The 16,129-nt window shown below is 40.9% G+C and overlaps 1 protein-coding gene across 16 annotated transcripts in view; it reads left to right on the plus strand.

The window, feature by feature from the left end:
- Positions 1-16,129, plus strand: part of Mvl (Malvolio) — a 1,196,163-nt gene that overhangs the window by 166,318 nt on the left and 1,013,716 nt on the right. The window lies entirely within an intron of this gene.

Below are 16,129 nucleotides of genomic sequence, written 5' to 3' on the forward strand. Positions count from 1 at the left end.
TTCATTAAATAATTAGATAAACAGCTGATTGGCGCTGCGGGTCTTACAGAGAAATCTCAAACACAGTAAAGCGACATCGAGCGAGCTCCTCCTGACTCTTGAGGAGGGTTCGTTTGATGTGGCGCTGATACAGGAGCCATGGCTTTCATCTGGAGGAAAGGTTTCTGGACTCAGCGCTCGCGGATCCAGTCATGGTAAGGAAACTCCTATACTCGTGCATGCTATCTAAGTTAAGCACCGAAGACCTAGCGGTAGTCGCAATAGAGGGAAAGAAAATCCTTCCCTTATCCTGGTATCCCGCTACATGGCCCATAACGTGGAAGACCCACCTGAGGAGTTCAAAAGGCTGGTGGAGCAAGAAGGGGCAGAGGACGGCTTGTCATAGGCACGGATGCGAATGCGCATCACAGCGTATGGAGAGGAGACGATATTAATGATAGAGGTGAGTCCCTTTTTTGTTACATACCACAGAGTAGACTACAGGTGCCCAACAGGGGTAGCGTGCCTACATATGCTGGTCCTACGTCAAGCAATGTGCTTGATATCGCATTGAGTTCTGAACATGATATATTGGGGTATGAATGGAAGGTCCTTAATAGGCCATTATTCTCAGATCATGCATATATCAGCTTCAGAATCCTCGTAAAGAGGGTAGAGAAGGGGAAAACCCTAGGGCAACGTACTGGTACAAATTTCAGAAAGATGTATCAGGAAGACTGGGGCAACCTAAAGAGGTTGCCACCGTAGAGGAGTTGGAGGAGTGCAACAACTTCTTATCAAAGGCGCTGAAAACTGCGTACAACAAAACAGCATAGGTTTGGCCGAAGGTGTGTTCGGACGTGTTTTTGTCAGCTCCGTGTAAATATTTATGTTGATGGACGAAAAGGTTTGGTTTTAATTTAACAAACTCAAAAAACTGAAAATAAGCAACTTTCCGAGAAGGTTGTTCGTGTTGGCTAATTATTTTCATTATAAGTGTGATTGCGATTTGTTGAAAAAAAAAACCTAATCGCTGTGTCTTCTGTGTTTATTGTTTTGCTTCGCGCTTAGTTTACATTTTACATTTTTCATATGATGTCTGCTACCTCTGCCAACGTTCCACCTCTCAAACGCCGGTCAAGCAAGGGCTCTCCATTTGCTAAAACAGCAAAATTGGAGGAGAGCGCAATTCTAAGTACGGTTCTTGCTGCGCTTCGTGATTTGGCGGCAAAGGTCCGACAACAATCAGACCAATTGCAACAACATGCAGTCCAATTGCAGTCTCTCTTTGATATCATATCTGGTAATTTAACTGCACATGAAGTTACTAAGAGAGTTGATGAGGAAGTTGGTGCTCTTAAAGCAAAAGCCGTCGAAGCAGAGATGCGGGTAAATAATTTGGAAGCGTTGGTTGGTGTTTGCAAGAGTGAAATGAGTAACCTGCAAAATCAACTAAAGAGTTTGCAAACTGCGAGAGCGATGCCGGAATTTGCCTCTAATGCGGTAATCTTTGGTGTGTCGCACATATAGGGAGAAAATTTGAAAATTCTATACAACGAAATCTGCCTGTCGATTGACTCCTTTTCGCCGCAATTAAGAGATATTTTCAGAATTGCGCGCTCATCAACATATGCAGACAGTGCAATAATAATTAAATTTTATAGCCCGATGGATCGAAATCGTACGCTGCGAGCATTTAGTGAACATCGAAAGCGAACAAAATCTATTATCTCTCTTGCTCCGCTTGGTATTGATGGCCAATTTAGAATATATGAGAGCGAAGCACGAGAAAATAGAAAGCTGCTTCAAGAAGCTATCAAGCTGAGACGCGCAGGCAAATTTGTCTCTGTATTTACACTTCGTGGTGAGGTGTTTGGAAGAGTTACCAAAGAGTCCGTAGCAGTGAAAATATCAACGATTGATGATTTAAAATTTTCTGCTGACTATCAGCCGTATGCACATGCAGTTTATTTTACTCATGCTTTGTTTTCACTAGTCAAAATCACTGACATCAAATACTGACATAACTGTCACCATGGCGATTTGGTGTGAAATGTGTTTTCATTACATATTAAAAACTGACATGAAGTCGATATAGCAGTGTGTGCCAAAGACTGTCATCAAATTGTGGTGTTAGTCGATTGACATCCAGTTTTCACCACTGAGAAACGTCAAGTAAATATTTTTGACAGCGACGGGGTCATTTCGGGACTATTTCGGGATCATTTGGGGTACCTACCGGTATCATTTCTGGTTGGTTTTCGCGTTCCGTCCGGGATCCCATCGGGGTCATTTCGGGACTTTTTCGGGATCATTTGGGGTACCTTCCGGCATCATTTCTAAATGGTTTTGCGTAGCCGTCCGCGATCCCGTCGGGGTCATTTTGGGACTTTTTCTCGACTAATACGTGATCATTTGGAGTATCTTCCGGCATCACTTCTAGATGGTTTTGGGTATCCGTCCGGGATCCCGTCGGGGTCATTTCCGGACTTTTTCGCGACTAATACGGGATCAATTGGGGACCCTTTCGGCATCATTTCTGGAGGGTTTTCGGGTTCCGTCCGGGATCCCATCGGGGTAATTTCGGGACTTTTTCGGGATCATTTGGGGTACCTTCCGGCATCATTTCTAGATGGTTTTGCGTATCCGTCCGCGATCCCGTCGAGGTCATTTTGGGACTTTTTCTCGACTAATACGTGATCATTTGGAGTATCTTCCGGCATCACTTCTAGATGGTTTTGGGTATGCGTCCGGGATCCCGTCGCGGTCATTTTGAGACTTTTTTTCGACTAATACGGGATCATTTGGGGTACCTTCCGGCATCATTTCTAGATGGTTTTGGGTATCCGTCCGGGATCCCGTCGGGGTCATTTCGGGACTTTTTCGCGACTAATACGGGATCATTTGGGCACCCTTTCGGCATCATTTCCTGTGGGTTTTCGGGTTCCGTCCGGGATTCCGTCGGGGTCATATCGGGACTTTTCTCGACTGATACGGGATCACTTGAGAACCCTTTCGGCATCATTTCTGGAGGGTTTTCGGGATCTGTACGGGATCGTTTGGGTACCCTTCCGGCATCATTTCTGTGTGGTTCTCTGAATAAGTCTAGAATCGTGTCGTTGTCATTTCGAGTTTTTTTGGGACTATTCCTGGACCTTTTGGAGACCCTTCCGGAGCAATTCTGGGTGGTTTCCGGGATCCGTCGGCCATATCGTCGGGGTAATTTCGTGGCTTTTTCTGGATAAATTCGGGATCATTTGTTGGTTACTATCAGGTTATCAGCTCATATAGATCTTTTTTTTTACTCAATTACAGAAAGAGAGTGCATTACACAGAAACAAATTTTTAAACAGATAACTTGATAAGCAGGCTAACGTGAATAGCCCATATATTTTTTTTTCTCCTTGCGGACGGGACCGCGGGTAAAGGCTAGTATATTTATTAAGAAAAAAGAACTCACGCGGAAAGAGCAGCGCAGGCTGTTCCACTTGGCAGATACCTCAAATCGCGACATCTTTAAAATATCCGCCACATCTTGCCATTGAGCCTCCCTAAAATTCCGGTTCCTGTATTGAGGCGAAAGAAAATTCAAGGTCCCCTCCCTGACCTCTACTTCCTGCAATAGCCTCTCCGTTTGCTCGGCTGTCCATTTTTCTGTCAGTTTCAGAACAGGTGGCAACCTTAATTGGTAGCCCTACTAAAAAATGTCCCCTTTGTAATGCGGTGTGAAATACCTTTCGTTTGATACCCATATCGGCATATCTGATGCAATTTTTTTTTAATTTCGAATAGGTGGCAACCCTACTCAAAAATTTCCCTATTGTAAAGCGGAGGGAAATACCTTTCGTTTAATACCCACATCGTCATATCTGATGCAATTTTTTAAAATTTCGAATAGGTGGCAACCCTAATTGGCAACCCTACTCAAAAATATTCCTATTGTAATGCGGAGTGAAATACCTTTCGTTTGATACCCATATCGGCATATCTCATGCAATTTTTTTAAATTTCGAATACGTGGCAAACCTAAATGGCAACCCTACTCAAAAATGCCCCTATTGTAATGCGGAGTGAAATACCTTTCGTTTGATACCCATATCGGAATATCTCATGCAATTTTTTTTAAATTTCGAATAGGTGGCAACCCTAAAGGCAACCCTACTCAAAAATTTCCCTATTGTAATGCGGAGTGAAATACCTTTCGTTTGATACCCATATCGGCATATCTCATGCAATTTTTTTTTATTTCGAATAGGTGGCAACCCTAAATGGCAACCCTACTTAAAAATGTCCCTATTGTAATGCGGAGTGAAATACCTTTCGTTTGATACCCATATCGGTATATGCCATGCAATTTTTTTTTAATTTCGGATAGGTGGCAATCTTGTGAAACATTCTGAGTGGCAACACCTAAGTAGAAAGTCTTAGAAGGTGATACATTATCTCTGTGCTAAATTTCATTTAAATCGGTGCAGCCGTTTCCGGGATCGTTCGGCTATACAAACAAACAAGAATTGCTCGTTTAATGACGGATTTGCCAGCATGTTGGCAAATCTGTTTTGTGTGTCAAACGTTTCCAACTGCGCTGGCAAACTGAAATTTGGTCGTTTTCACTTGGATGCCATTTTGTCTGACAGTGTGCTGTCAAACCTGACTGCAAACGCAACTGACACTATTTGGCAGCCCGTTTTCATTATTTTGGCAACATTTGACAACATATATGCCATAATGAAAACGAGGCTTTAGTCTTAACTTTTTATGTTTACATTATATTTGTTTATGCATATATATACCCCGTATTTTCCTACATGTAAAACTGTTCCGTTTTAGTTTCTTTAATCTTAATTTTTGTTTTTTCCTTTCGCCTGTTTTCTCTTTCGTGACTTTGTTTGTTTGTATGGTTGCTTTTATTTACATTACTCATTATGACCCTTAGCAGCAAGTTGTGTGGTGCGGGTGACAGCAGTCTTGCCATGATAAACATATTATGTCAGCAAAGCAATGGTTCTAATATAGTGCATTTTAATGCCAGAAGCTTAAATGCTGAGAAATTAGGTTTTATAAGATATGTGTTTGAAAACTCATGTGTTGATGTCATTTGCGTGTCGGAGACGTGGCTTCTTGAGGATTTTGATGATAGGCACTTTAATATTAATAACTACAAATTGTTTCGAAATGATAGGGTGGGTAGGAAAGGAGGTGGCGTAGCAGTTTCTTGTAGGAGTCACATTAACGTAAAACTCATTTTCAAGTCGGTGGATTCGAGCATTGAATATTTGTTTGTTGAGGTGCACGTTTTGTCTACGAAAGTCCTTGTATCTTGCGTTTATAGTGCCCACAAAACCAACAGCCCTGATATGTTATTTGCTACGTTGTCTCGGTACCTTGTAGACTATGACAGCTTTATAGTTTGTGGAGACTTCAATGTTAATCTGCTTGTTCGTGACTCATATAGTAATAGTATGTTAAATTATGTATATGGTGCTGCTCTAAATGTTGTCAATAACAATGTGCTTTTCCGATCCGTCGTGGATCCCCTCGCAGTCATTTCGGAACTTTTTCTGGAGTATGTCGGGATAATTTAGGGACCCGTCCTAGATATTTTCTGGATGATTTTTGAGATCCGTCCTGGATACTTTACTAATACGAAGTTCTAGAAAACTAATCGAGTTTAAGAAAAATGTCATTAAAATGTTCAACTTTTTATTCAGAATTTTAAAAACAAATTCGGACATGTAGTTTTATAACCTTTTCAATTCTATTATAACAGAGTCCAGATTTCAAGAACGTACAAATTACCGTTGATTTTTTAGAATTTTTTTCGCTGAAGGTGTTGCCAATTTTTTTTTCATATAACGCATGAACATAACATATTTTACATGGAAAAAAGTGAGAAACACCCTCAGCGAAAAAGTCAAGGGTAATTCGCGTTGTCTTGAAACTTTCATTTTTATACCATAAAATTTCATTTTCGAATATTTTCTAAGAACTGAAGAAAAAGTTGCCAATTTCGTTGACTTTTTTTTGATGTTTGATTAATTTTCTAGAAGTTCGTGTTAGCTTTAAATTTTTTTATTTATGTGGTTTCCATTTGCGATCCCACTATGTTTTAAATGAAAATTATATAAATTAAAAAAAATAAAATAGTTTTAAAACTATTCCTTTTTGAATTTCGCTACTATTTTTGGAACACAGCTGTATACAACATTCAAAATAATATTTGTTTTTGAATATAAATGGAATAATTAAATATTAATGGAAAATGTTCATCTGTAGGAATGTACTCATCCTATAAAATACGATCAAATTATTTTGTACTTAATTACAAATTTAAAATACTGTTACGCTTTTAGTGCAATTCCTCTTATTTGCAACCTTCTGCTAACGTTCGAATCGCTAAACTGTTGAATAAATAACTACAATATTCGATAATGCAAAATGGTCTTTATTAGACCACTTTCAAAGTAACACTTCTACTGCTCGACAGAGAGCGTGCTTCAATGAAACTGAAGTCTGATTGCTCAGATTGCGCTCTTTTATACTCTTCGATTTCCTCGTTCCATACTTCTAGGCGCTTCTATTTCTAGAATTTACTCGTGCACCAGCTATAACCACAGATGCACGATTTTATAGCTTCTCGCAAAGCCCATGTGCGTGTATATGTGAGTGATACTTGCACAAATGATTGCATACTTTCGGGAGACTCAGATATATGCATGTGCTTGTGCGTCTCTCTCCGCTGCGCGTACGTACATATGTCTAGACATAATGATTGATTCGTTTATGTAGATACGAGTGACTGCTTGCTTTATTGTTGTTGTTGCTACATTTACTTAGCATCAAACTTGTGATGTGTGTATCACTTAGTGTCACTAATATTCGTCACACTGCCCTCTACGTAAGTCTGATCGTCCCGATCAGACAAATCTCTTGATCTAACCGCTGCTAGCCTCTCCAAATGAACCACCCTTTTATTTCGTGGTTTCCCAATTGTTTGTACGTGGTAGGCCTTCACAACTCTGTACAGGCATTCCCAACTGCACCGAAATTTGGATGGCACCCCTTTCCGCCGGTGAGGGTCGTATAGCAATAACAAATCTCCCTCCAAGAAACCTTCCGAATTAAAGTTCTTGTCGTACCTGTGTTTCAATCTTACTACTCATTACCGGCCGTTCCCTCATACTCTGTTCTTTGGGCATTGAAAAACTACTTCGCAGAGCTTGATCTTGACGGACTAACTTTGCCTCATCAGTATCGTCTTGACGTTTCACAACAGTAGTGCTCACTGGCTTGAAACCACCCTTGCATTCTTTCTGGAAAATTCTTTCAGTCGTTTTAGTGCGTCCGTTCGGGTTTGTCAATGCCAGTGTTTTTCTCGCAGGTACTTTCGATTTTGATTTGTTTGGCCCATTCGTTCGATTAACCCTTGCCCGATCTGCTGCCTTTGACTTTTGTGGTTTTTTTCGAATCTCTTTCACCAGCACTCGATTACTGCTGAACCCTTTTTCCAAACTGAAGTTAAGTAGCACATCCTGGTGCTCATAGCGCATAATCCTTCTCCGCCTATCGATCCTGATGTCACGGTCAACTAAGGAGTCCACTCCCAATATGACTTCATCAACAATCTCCTCCACAATGAATTTGTGTAGAACCATGGCCTTTGTTATACTCGCCTGTGACCGTACGCAACCTTGCTCCAGGTAACGGTTTTACTCTCCTGTTGACCAAGTCAGATCGGATTAAGGAATGAGATGCGCCCGCATCTACAGTCAGTACACGCTCCTTGCCATCCACATTTCCTTTTACGGTAAGACTGCTCAAGTTTCTTCCAACTTGCGAGATAGATATCATAGGACATTAAATAGCTGGGGTAAGTTTTCGTTCTTTACATCTGACTCGCTCCTGCTTATCTCCTCCAGCTTTACGTTTATGACCAGCCAAGTTGGAACTACCAGGACCAAAATCACAATGACGTGGAATGTGAACAGGCTTCCCAAATTTGAAGCATTTGATAACTCTTTCACTCGCTTTTGCGATCGTTTCAGCGCCTCAAATATTGCGTCTACCCAATCTGGCCTTTCTACTTCCACACGGCGTGCTTTGAAAACTGGCTTGCTGAATCAGAGCATGTGATACCGTTCCTGTGAATGTAGGTTTTGGGTTTGCGTATGTCGCTCGCTTCGTTTCGATATCCCGTATTCCATTAATAAAGCTGTGAATTTCTACCTTTTCCGTGTATTCCACAGGTGCGTCCGCATTTGCAAGGTGAGCCAATCTTTTAATATCTGAAGCAAACTGCTGGACAGTCTCCTTAGATTTTTGGTAGCGGTTTTGCAATTCTATTTGGTATATTTGTTTCCTGTGTTCGCTTCCGTAACGTCGTTCTACAGCAGCCATCAATAGTTCATAGTTGTTCCGCTCTCCTTCGGGAATCGTGTGTAGGATTTCGGCCACTGGCCCCTTCAATTCTACGAATAGAGCTGCAACTTTATCTTCAGCATTACAGTTGCTCACTGCTGTGGTCTTCTCAAACTGTAGCTTAAAAACCTGGAAAGGAACATAACCGTCAAAGGATGGTGTTTTTACCTTTGGATTGCTTGCTGAAACAGCTGGGCGATTTAATTGCAACTCCCGTATACGACCTCTCAAAGCATCCACCTCGGCTTCGATTTTTTCCTCAAACTGCGTTATTTTCTCGTCCATATGCGCTTCGAGTTTTGATGATATACGTGCCTCCTGCGCTTCTAGTTGTGCTGTTATGCGTGCCTCTTTTTCTTTCAGTTGTGTTTCCATCTTTGATGTAATCTGGGTCGACATTTCTGAAATACGCGTTTCTTGTGCTTCGATATTTGATGTTATTCGTATCTCTTGGCATTCCGTCTTGGATGTTATACGGTTCTCTTTGGATTCTAGTTGAGATGCCATGTATGTCTTCTGTTCTTCCAGTTGAGATGACATTTGCGACGACATTGATGTTACTGTCGATGTTTGCAGCCAATATCATGTTCAAATCTGTGCTGGTAACTGTCTGCGATGTTTCGTTTTTCTCTTCAATTTTTGTTGTTGATTCTTCCACAGCAGGATAAAAAACATACTCGTCCACATTAATTCCTTCCAATTCCATAGCCTCTCGTAGTTGTACCTGAAGTTCAAGTTTATTGCCGGTTGTATCCAATCCACGGCTCTCCAACTCCTTCTTCAGTTGCTGGATCTTCAATTCACTCCACTTTGCTATGTCCAAGTTGTATTCGAAATCTTCGGAATTTATTCAACAATTTCTATTCTGACACAAATTGTTACGAATTTAGTGCAATTCCTCTTATTTGCAACCTTCTGCTAACGTTCGATAATACAAAATGGTCTTTATTAGACTACATTCAACACTTCTACTGCTCGACAGACAGATCAAACTGAATTCTAATTGCTCAGATTGCGCTCTTTTATCTTCTTCCATTTCCTCGTTCCATACTTCCAGGCGCTTTTATTTCTAGAATTTACTCGTTCACCAGCTATAACTACAGATGCATGATTTTATAGCTTCTCGCAAAGCCCATGCGCATGTATATGTGACTGATTCTTGCACAAATGATTGCATACTTTCGGGAGTATCTCAGATATATGCATGTGTTTGTGTGTCTCCCTCCGCTGCGTGAACGTACATATGTGTAGACATAATGATTGATTCGTTTATGTAGATACAAGTGACTGCTTGCTTTATTGTTGTTGTGGCTTCATTTACTTAGCATCAAATTAAAAATGTGAGTATCACTTAGTGTCACTAATATTCGTCACAATACGATCAAATTGCAGTAGCTTACGCTCCAGACATAAAAAATGTTCGTCACAGAATTTTTTGCAGTTTTCCCAAGTTTTGATGAAGCAGAAGGAGGACATTAATTTTTTGTAGATCGTCAACATCGTGCTTTCAGCATTTAAAACTATGTATTTACGAAGTTTAATGTTAACCAAGTAGGGGAGTCGTTAATAAGCGGACAGCATGGCCTTTCGAAATCTTTACTGAAATGAGAGTATGTTATTATGTTACTTTCACAACAAAGCTTGCATTAATCAACTTACATATTACGGTTTGAATCTACCAAAAGAGACGGTACGTCGATTCATATCCGGATATTATATCTCTTAAACGAAAAGCAGTCACACGTGCATTACGTCGAGATGAGGTTATAGATGCCAAAGGACCTCCAACATTCTCCAGATCGGTGCTGTTAATAATAATGTAATAAACATAGAGAAAGCCCTGGAATATAATGAGCATACTCTAGGAGTTGTCTTAGTCATTGCCGGTTCTTTCAACAATGTTTCTACAATAGCGATCATGGATGGTCTTAATTACATTAAAGTACATCCAGCCATAACCAATTGGATCTGCTGCATGTTAAATTGCAGGAAGATTACCTCACTGTGGGGATTGTATGCGGTAATGAAATCAGTGTACAGGGGCACGCCGCAGGGAGGGGTGCTATCACCTCTGCTGTGGACGCTGGTCATCAACCAACTGCTCAGGCGGTTCGATGAAGCACCCGTAAAACTAAAATAAGTGGAATTTGCCTTCCCACAATTAGCTCTTTGATGATTCGGGCGCTTCGGGATATTCATATCTGGGCATCTAATGTCGGGTTGACAGCCAACACAGAGAAGACGGATACGGTTTTGTTTACTAAGAGGTATAACGGCTCATATTAAGTGTTACGATCCGTGATCGAAACTAATTTTATAAATCACAATAGCTCTGAAATGGGGTATCAGATTAATAGCATATGCGAGCTGGCAACAAATAGTACCCGTTTGATCCATAACCTTTTATAATTTTTACAAATACTACTCGTTAGATCCATAACCCCTTATAATTTTTAGAAATAGTTTCACAGTTGCATATTTATCTCTTGAGTGAAAATGAGTTTCAGTCACTGATCGTAAAACGTAATACGGGCCCAGGGCTAAGTTAGGAGGCGTGGCCCTGCGGGAGAAACCCTGCACAAAATATCTTGGAATCATCTTAGACAGTAAGTTGTCGTGGAAGCTCAACGTGGAGGAGAGGGTGAAGAAGGCCTCGACGGCACTTTATACATGTAAAAGAATGCTGGGGTGTACGTGGGGCTTATCGCCCTCTCCTTATCATTGGGTATTTGCAGAGATTGTAAAGCCTATCCTATAGTATGGAGTTCTTATTTGGTGGAAAGCTACACAAAAAAGAACCTACCTCAAAAAATTAGAGAGGTACGCAGGTTACCAATGCTTAGCATTACGGAAGCCCTGAAAATAACTCCGACGGCTGCACTGTATGCCATTCTGCACATTCCACTTGTCGACCTGGTGGCAAAGAACATAGCGTTTACAACTGCAACGAGACCCAGTGCCTCGGGCCAGCTTGAGCGCAGACCATGCGGCCATAGCAGTATAGCGTCATCAATTACAGGACAGACAGACAAGGCGATCTATCCTATAGACTATCTGCGCTTTTAGGGGCTCCTAAAGCCACAATAGAGGTGGATGGTTGGCGCAAATGGTTCTCAAATGGCGTACGGGACGAAATATGTGTACATAGATTATTCGAAAGTAGTGGAAGGAGTAGGGTCTGCGGTATACTGTGCTGATCTGGAAATAAGCAGATCCTACAAGCTACCAGATCACTGTAGCGTTTTCCAAGCGGAAGTATTAGCCGCAACTAAAGCAGTAGAAACACTGTTAGAGAATAGCCCAAGCTGCAATCGTGTTAACTTTTATATTGACAGTCAAGCAGCAATTAAGGTAATAATCTCGCATAGCACAGCATCTAAAAGTGTGTTAGAATGTAAGCAATCCCTGGAGATAATCGGGACAAGGAGAATCATACATCTATATTGGGTCCCAGGGCATATGGGAATGAAAAAGCGGATGAAATAGATAAAAAGGGCGCATCCCTAGAAGCTTGCTCCGTAGACGTCCCAGTTAGATTGGGCGAGATTAAGACAAGGCGAGGGGTGCACAGGATCGACAAAGCGGGAAAGGCGTTGGACCAAGCTAGGCTCTGTAAAGTGTCGACGATTATGTATAGGTATTATAATCTTAGGCTAACAAAGTGGCTTACATCATTAAAAAGAGAGAGGACTGTAGGCTCATGACGGGTATTCTGATTGGATACTGCCTTTTGGCGTCACATGCCTTTCAATGAGGCTTGGTCACTGATAGCAGATGTGCGGTTTGGAAGAGGAAACGATGGAGTACGTTTTATGCTCGTGCCTTGTGCGTGCCAGGCTAAGGCTCCTGCTATTAAGATGGATACAGCTATAAGATCTAGAAGCAGCATAGGTCCTAGAAAGCTTCTAGTATTTGCCAAGAGGACCGAGTTATTTTATAATATAGTTCCCGGTTTTTGATAGGGTTTTTCAGTTTGGTCGTTAAATAAACTTCTGGTAACACAACGGACTCATTCATTCTATGCGAGGACCTCATGGGCCGGCCAGTTCAACCTTACCTAACCTAGCAAAATAGTAAACAAATTGACATGAATGTAATGCAAATTTCAGACAGAGTCTTAATGAGATAATTAGTCAAGTTTTCTACATTAAAACCCTAATTGAACTCAATCTTCCATACAAAATGCAAATTCTTAATTATCTCATTATTGCTTAATTTAATTCCTAGTCGAGTGAAAAATCCAGTCGGTTTTGCTTGTTGCTTTGAATTATACTGTCAATGTAACAAATGGCAATCAAAAATAAATTATTTTCAATACTTTAGGAAAAATAGAAAAACACGAAAAAATTCGAAATTTAAATTTCGCTGCATTTCCTGTAAAGATAATATGGCTTTTTCAAAAATAGGCACATATTTGGTTATGTGCAACATCTATGGGTAGTTGCGCATACATTTATTTTGATTGTATTGTGACGAATATTAGTATTATCATCACTAAGCGATACTAGTATCACTAAGCCGATACTAAGCAGCCACTCGTATGTACGTAAACAAATCAATCATCATGTACACACATACATACAAGGCAGCAGAGAGCTACTCACAAACGCATGTCATCATCAGCCGAAGTAGTACTCACATATACACACGCATATGGATACAAATTACAAATGTACATGTATATGGTTGGTAACCAAGCATCAAGTTCACGAAATTACTAGATCTCAAGAGAAATGGGTGAACGAGGAAATCGAGAGTAAAAAAGCAGAGCAAGCCGAGTAGTCAGTAAGCAGTTTTGATTTAAGCACGCTGTTGGTTGTGAAGTTAAGTGTTCTTGTGAACTACTCTCAAAGTATTATAATAAAAACCATTTTGCATTATTGAATATTGGAGTTATTTATTCAACAATTTACCGATTCATACATTAGCAGAAGGTGTAAAATAAGCGGAGTTTCCCAAAATCCATTACAATTGGTGTCAGAAGATGAATCGTTGAATAAATTCCAGAGTTACAGAGTAAAAGAAGGACATGGCAAAATGGAGTAAATTGAAGATCCAGCAACTGAAGAAGGAGTTGGAGAGCTGTGGATTGAATACAACCGGCAATAAACTCGAACTTCAGGCACGACTACGAGAGGCCATGGAATCAGAAGAATTTAACGTGGAAGAGTAAGTCTTTCATCTTGATGGTGAGACAACAAAATTGGAGGAGAAAAACGAAACACCGCAGACAATGGTGAACACAGACCTGAACGTGATATTGGCTGCAATATCGGCACAAATGTCTGAAATATCATCACAAATATCCACCAATATGTCATCGCAACTGGAATCACAGGAGACATGTTTAACATCCAAGATGGAACCACAGGAGACACGTATAAAATCTCAACTGGAATCGCAGGAGACTCCTATAACAACCAAGGTGGAAACACAGTTAGAAGAACAGAAGACATATATGACATCTCAGTTGGCTGAGCAGTTGAAAGCACAGGAGGCTCGCATATCCTCGCAGCTGGAGGCACAGGAGATAAGGTTATCATCGAAGCTGGAGGCCCAGGATATACAAATTTTACAGTTTGAGGAAAAAATCGAGGCCGAGGTGGATGCTTTGAGAGGACGTATCGAGCAGTTACAACTAAATCGTCCAGCAGTTTCAGAGAGTAATCCATCCTTTGACGGTTCTGTTCCTTTCCAGGAGTTTAAGCTACAGTTTGAGAAGACCGCAACAGTGAACAACTGGAGTGCTGAAGATAAAATTGCCGCACTATTCGTGGCATTGAAAAATCTGCTGCTGAAATCCTACAGACTATTCCCGAGGGAGAGCGGAACAATTACGAAATATTGATGGGCGCACTAGAGAGGCGATACGGAATCGAGCATAGGAAAGACATATACCAATTGGAGTTACTGAACCGCTTCCAGAGGCCTGGTGAAACATTGCAAGAGTTTGCGTTGAAAGGCTGGCACATTTAGCGAACGCGGACGCACCCGTGGAATACACCGAAATGGTAAAAATCCAGAGCTTTATTAATGGAATACGGGATAACGAAACGAAGCGAGCGACATACGCAAACTCAAAACGTATATTCACAGAAACGGTATCACATGCTCTGATTTAGAAAACAGCATTGCTTCTGTGTAAGCTAGCATTCAAAGCACGCCGTGTGGAGGTAGAAAGACCAGATTGGGTAGACACAATTTTGGAAGCACTCAAGGGATCACAACATAAAAATGCCGGAGTTATGAAGTGTTTCAAGTGCGGTAACCCAGGTCACATTGCATGTCATTGCAGCACCGGTCCTGGTAGTTCCAACTTGGCTGGTTGTAAACGCAAAGCTGGAGGAGATAAGCAAGAGCGAGTCAGATGTAAAGATCGAGAACTTGCCCCAGCTATTGAATGTCCTGTGATATCTATCTCGAAAATTGGAAGAAAAGCGGACAGTCTTACCGTCAAAGGAAATGTGGATGGCAAAGAACGTATACTGACTGTAGATACGGGCGCATCTCATTCCTTAATCCGATCTGATTTGGGAAACCGGACTCCAGGTAATGGAGTAAGGTTACATACAGTCACTTACGAGTATAACCAAGTCCCGGGAGAAGTGATATGTGAAGTCTTAATTGGAAAGGTCATGGTTCTACACAAATTCGTTGTGGCAGAGATTGTTGATGAAGTCACATTGGGAGAGGACTTCTTAGTTGACCATGGCATCAGGATCGACATGCAGAGAAGGATTATGCGCTATAAGAACAAGGATGTGCCACTTAACTTCAGTTTGGATGTGTCACTTAACTTCAGTTTCAGGGCTCAGCAGTAAGCGAGTACTGGTGGAGGTGTGACGGGCTTATTTTCCGCTGAGGTATGCCCAGTCCGTCCAGGGTTCCTATAACCAATGGGAGAACCTACTCCTATTGCAAGAAATAAACAAAGAAGTTCTGAAAACGTTATAAAATTTATTTAAAAACCAAATGTCGTTAAAAGCTACTCCTACTCTCCAACCCTATCTCGATAAGAGTAGCTGAGGTAGAACCCCTCTGCCAAGCTCTCCGTCAGTTGGAGTGGAAACCTCCTACTGAATATAAAACTAAGCACGAAATGAAGTGGAAACCTTCAGGTCGCGTTTCTGATCAGTGGTAAAAGCCCACTGATTCATATGCCTAATTCCTAGCTTCTGATCTTACATGTTAATTTGCCGCCTTTAGATACGATTTCGTATGCCGGTGGACGGTTATTTCCTAAAAACAATTCATTAGTAACAATTCCTCCGTTACAAAATTATGTAGAGTTGCGCGCAGGCAGCCAGTAATTTTACAATAACAATTGTAACAAGTAAGGACGGGATTGTCTTCGGCTTGGAAATTGAAGGAGAAATTGGCAAAAATCTTTTTATCTGAACGATCGGTTGTATGGGATATATACTATATATAGCTTCGATCGAAGTGATTTTTTCAGAAAACCTTCGATGATATATTAAAATATATATCACCGAGTTTCACGTTTATACTTTCTAAATTAAAGGAGAAATGGCCAAAAATCTTTTTACCTGAACGATCGGTTGTATGGGATATAACTATATATAGCTCCGATCAAAGTGATTTTTTCAGGATATCTTCTATGATATATTAGAATATATATTACCGAGTTTCACGTTTATACTTTCTAAATTGCGGCAGGAATAACCAAAATCGTCTTATCTGAACGATCGGTTGCATGGGAAATATATGTAAT

The sequence above is a fragment of the Eurosta solidaginis genome, chromosome 1 (assembly GCF_040869045.1).
Source record: "Eurosta solidaginis isolate ZX-2024a chromosome 1, ASM4086904v1, whole genome shotgun sequence".
Classification (NCBI taxonomy): Eukaryota; Metazoa; Arthropoda; class Insecta; order Diptera; family Tephritidae; genus Eurosta; species Eurosta solidaginis.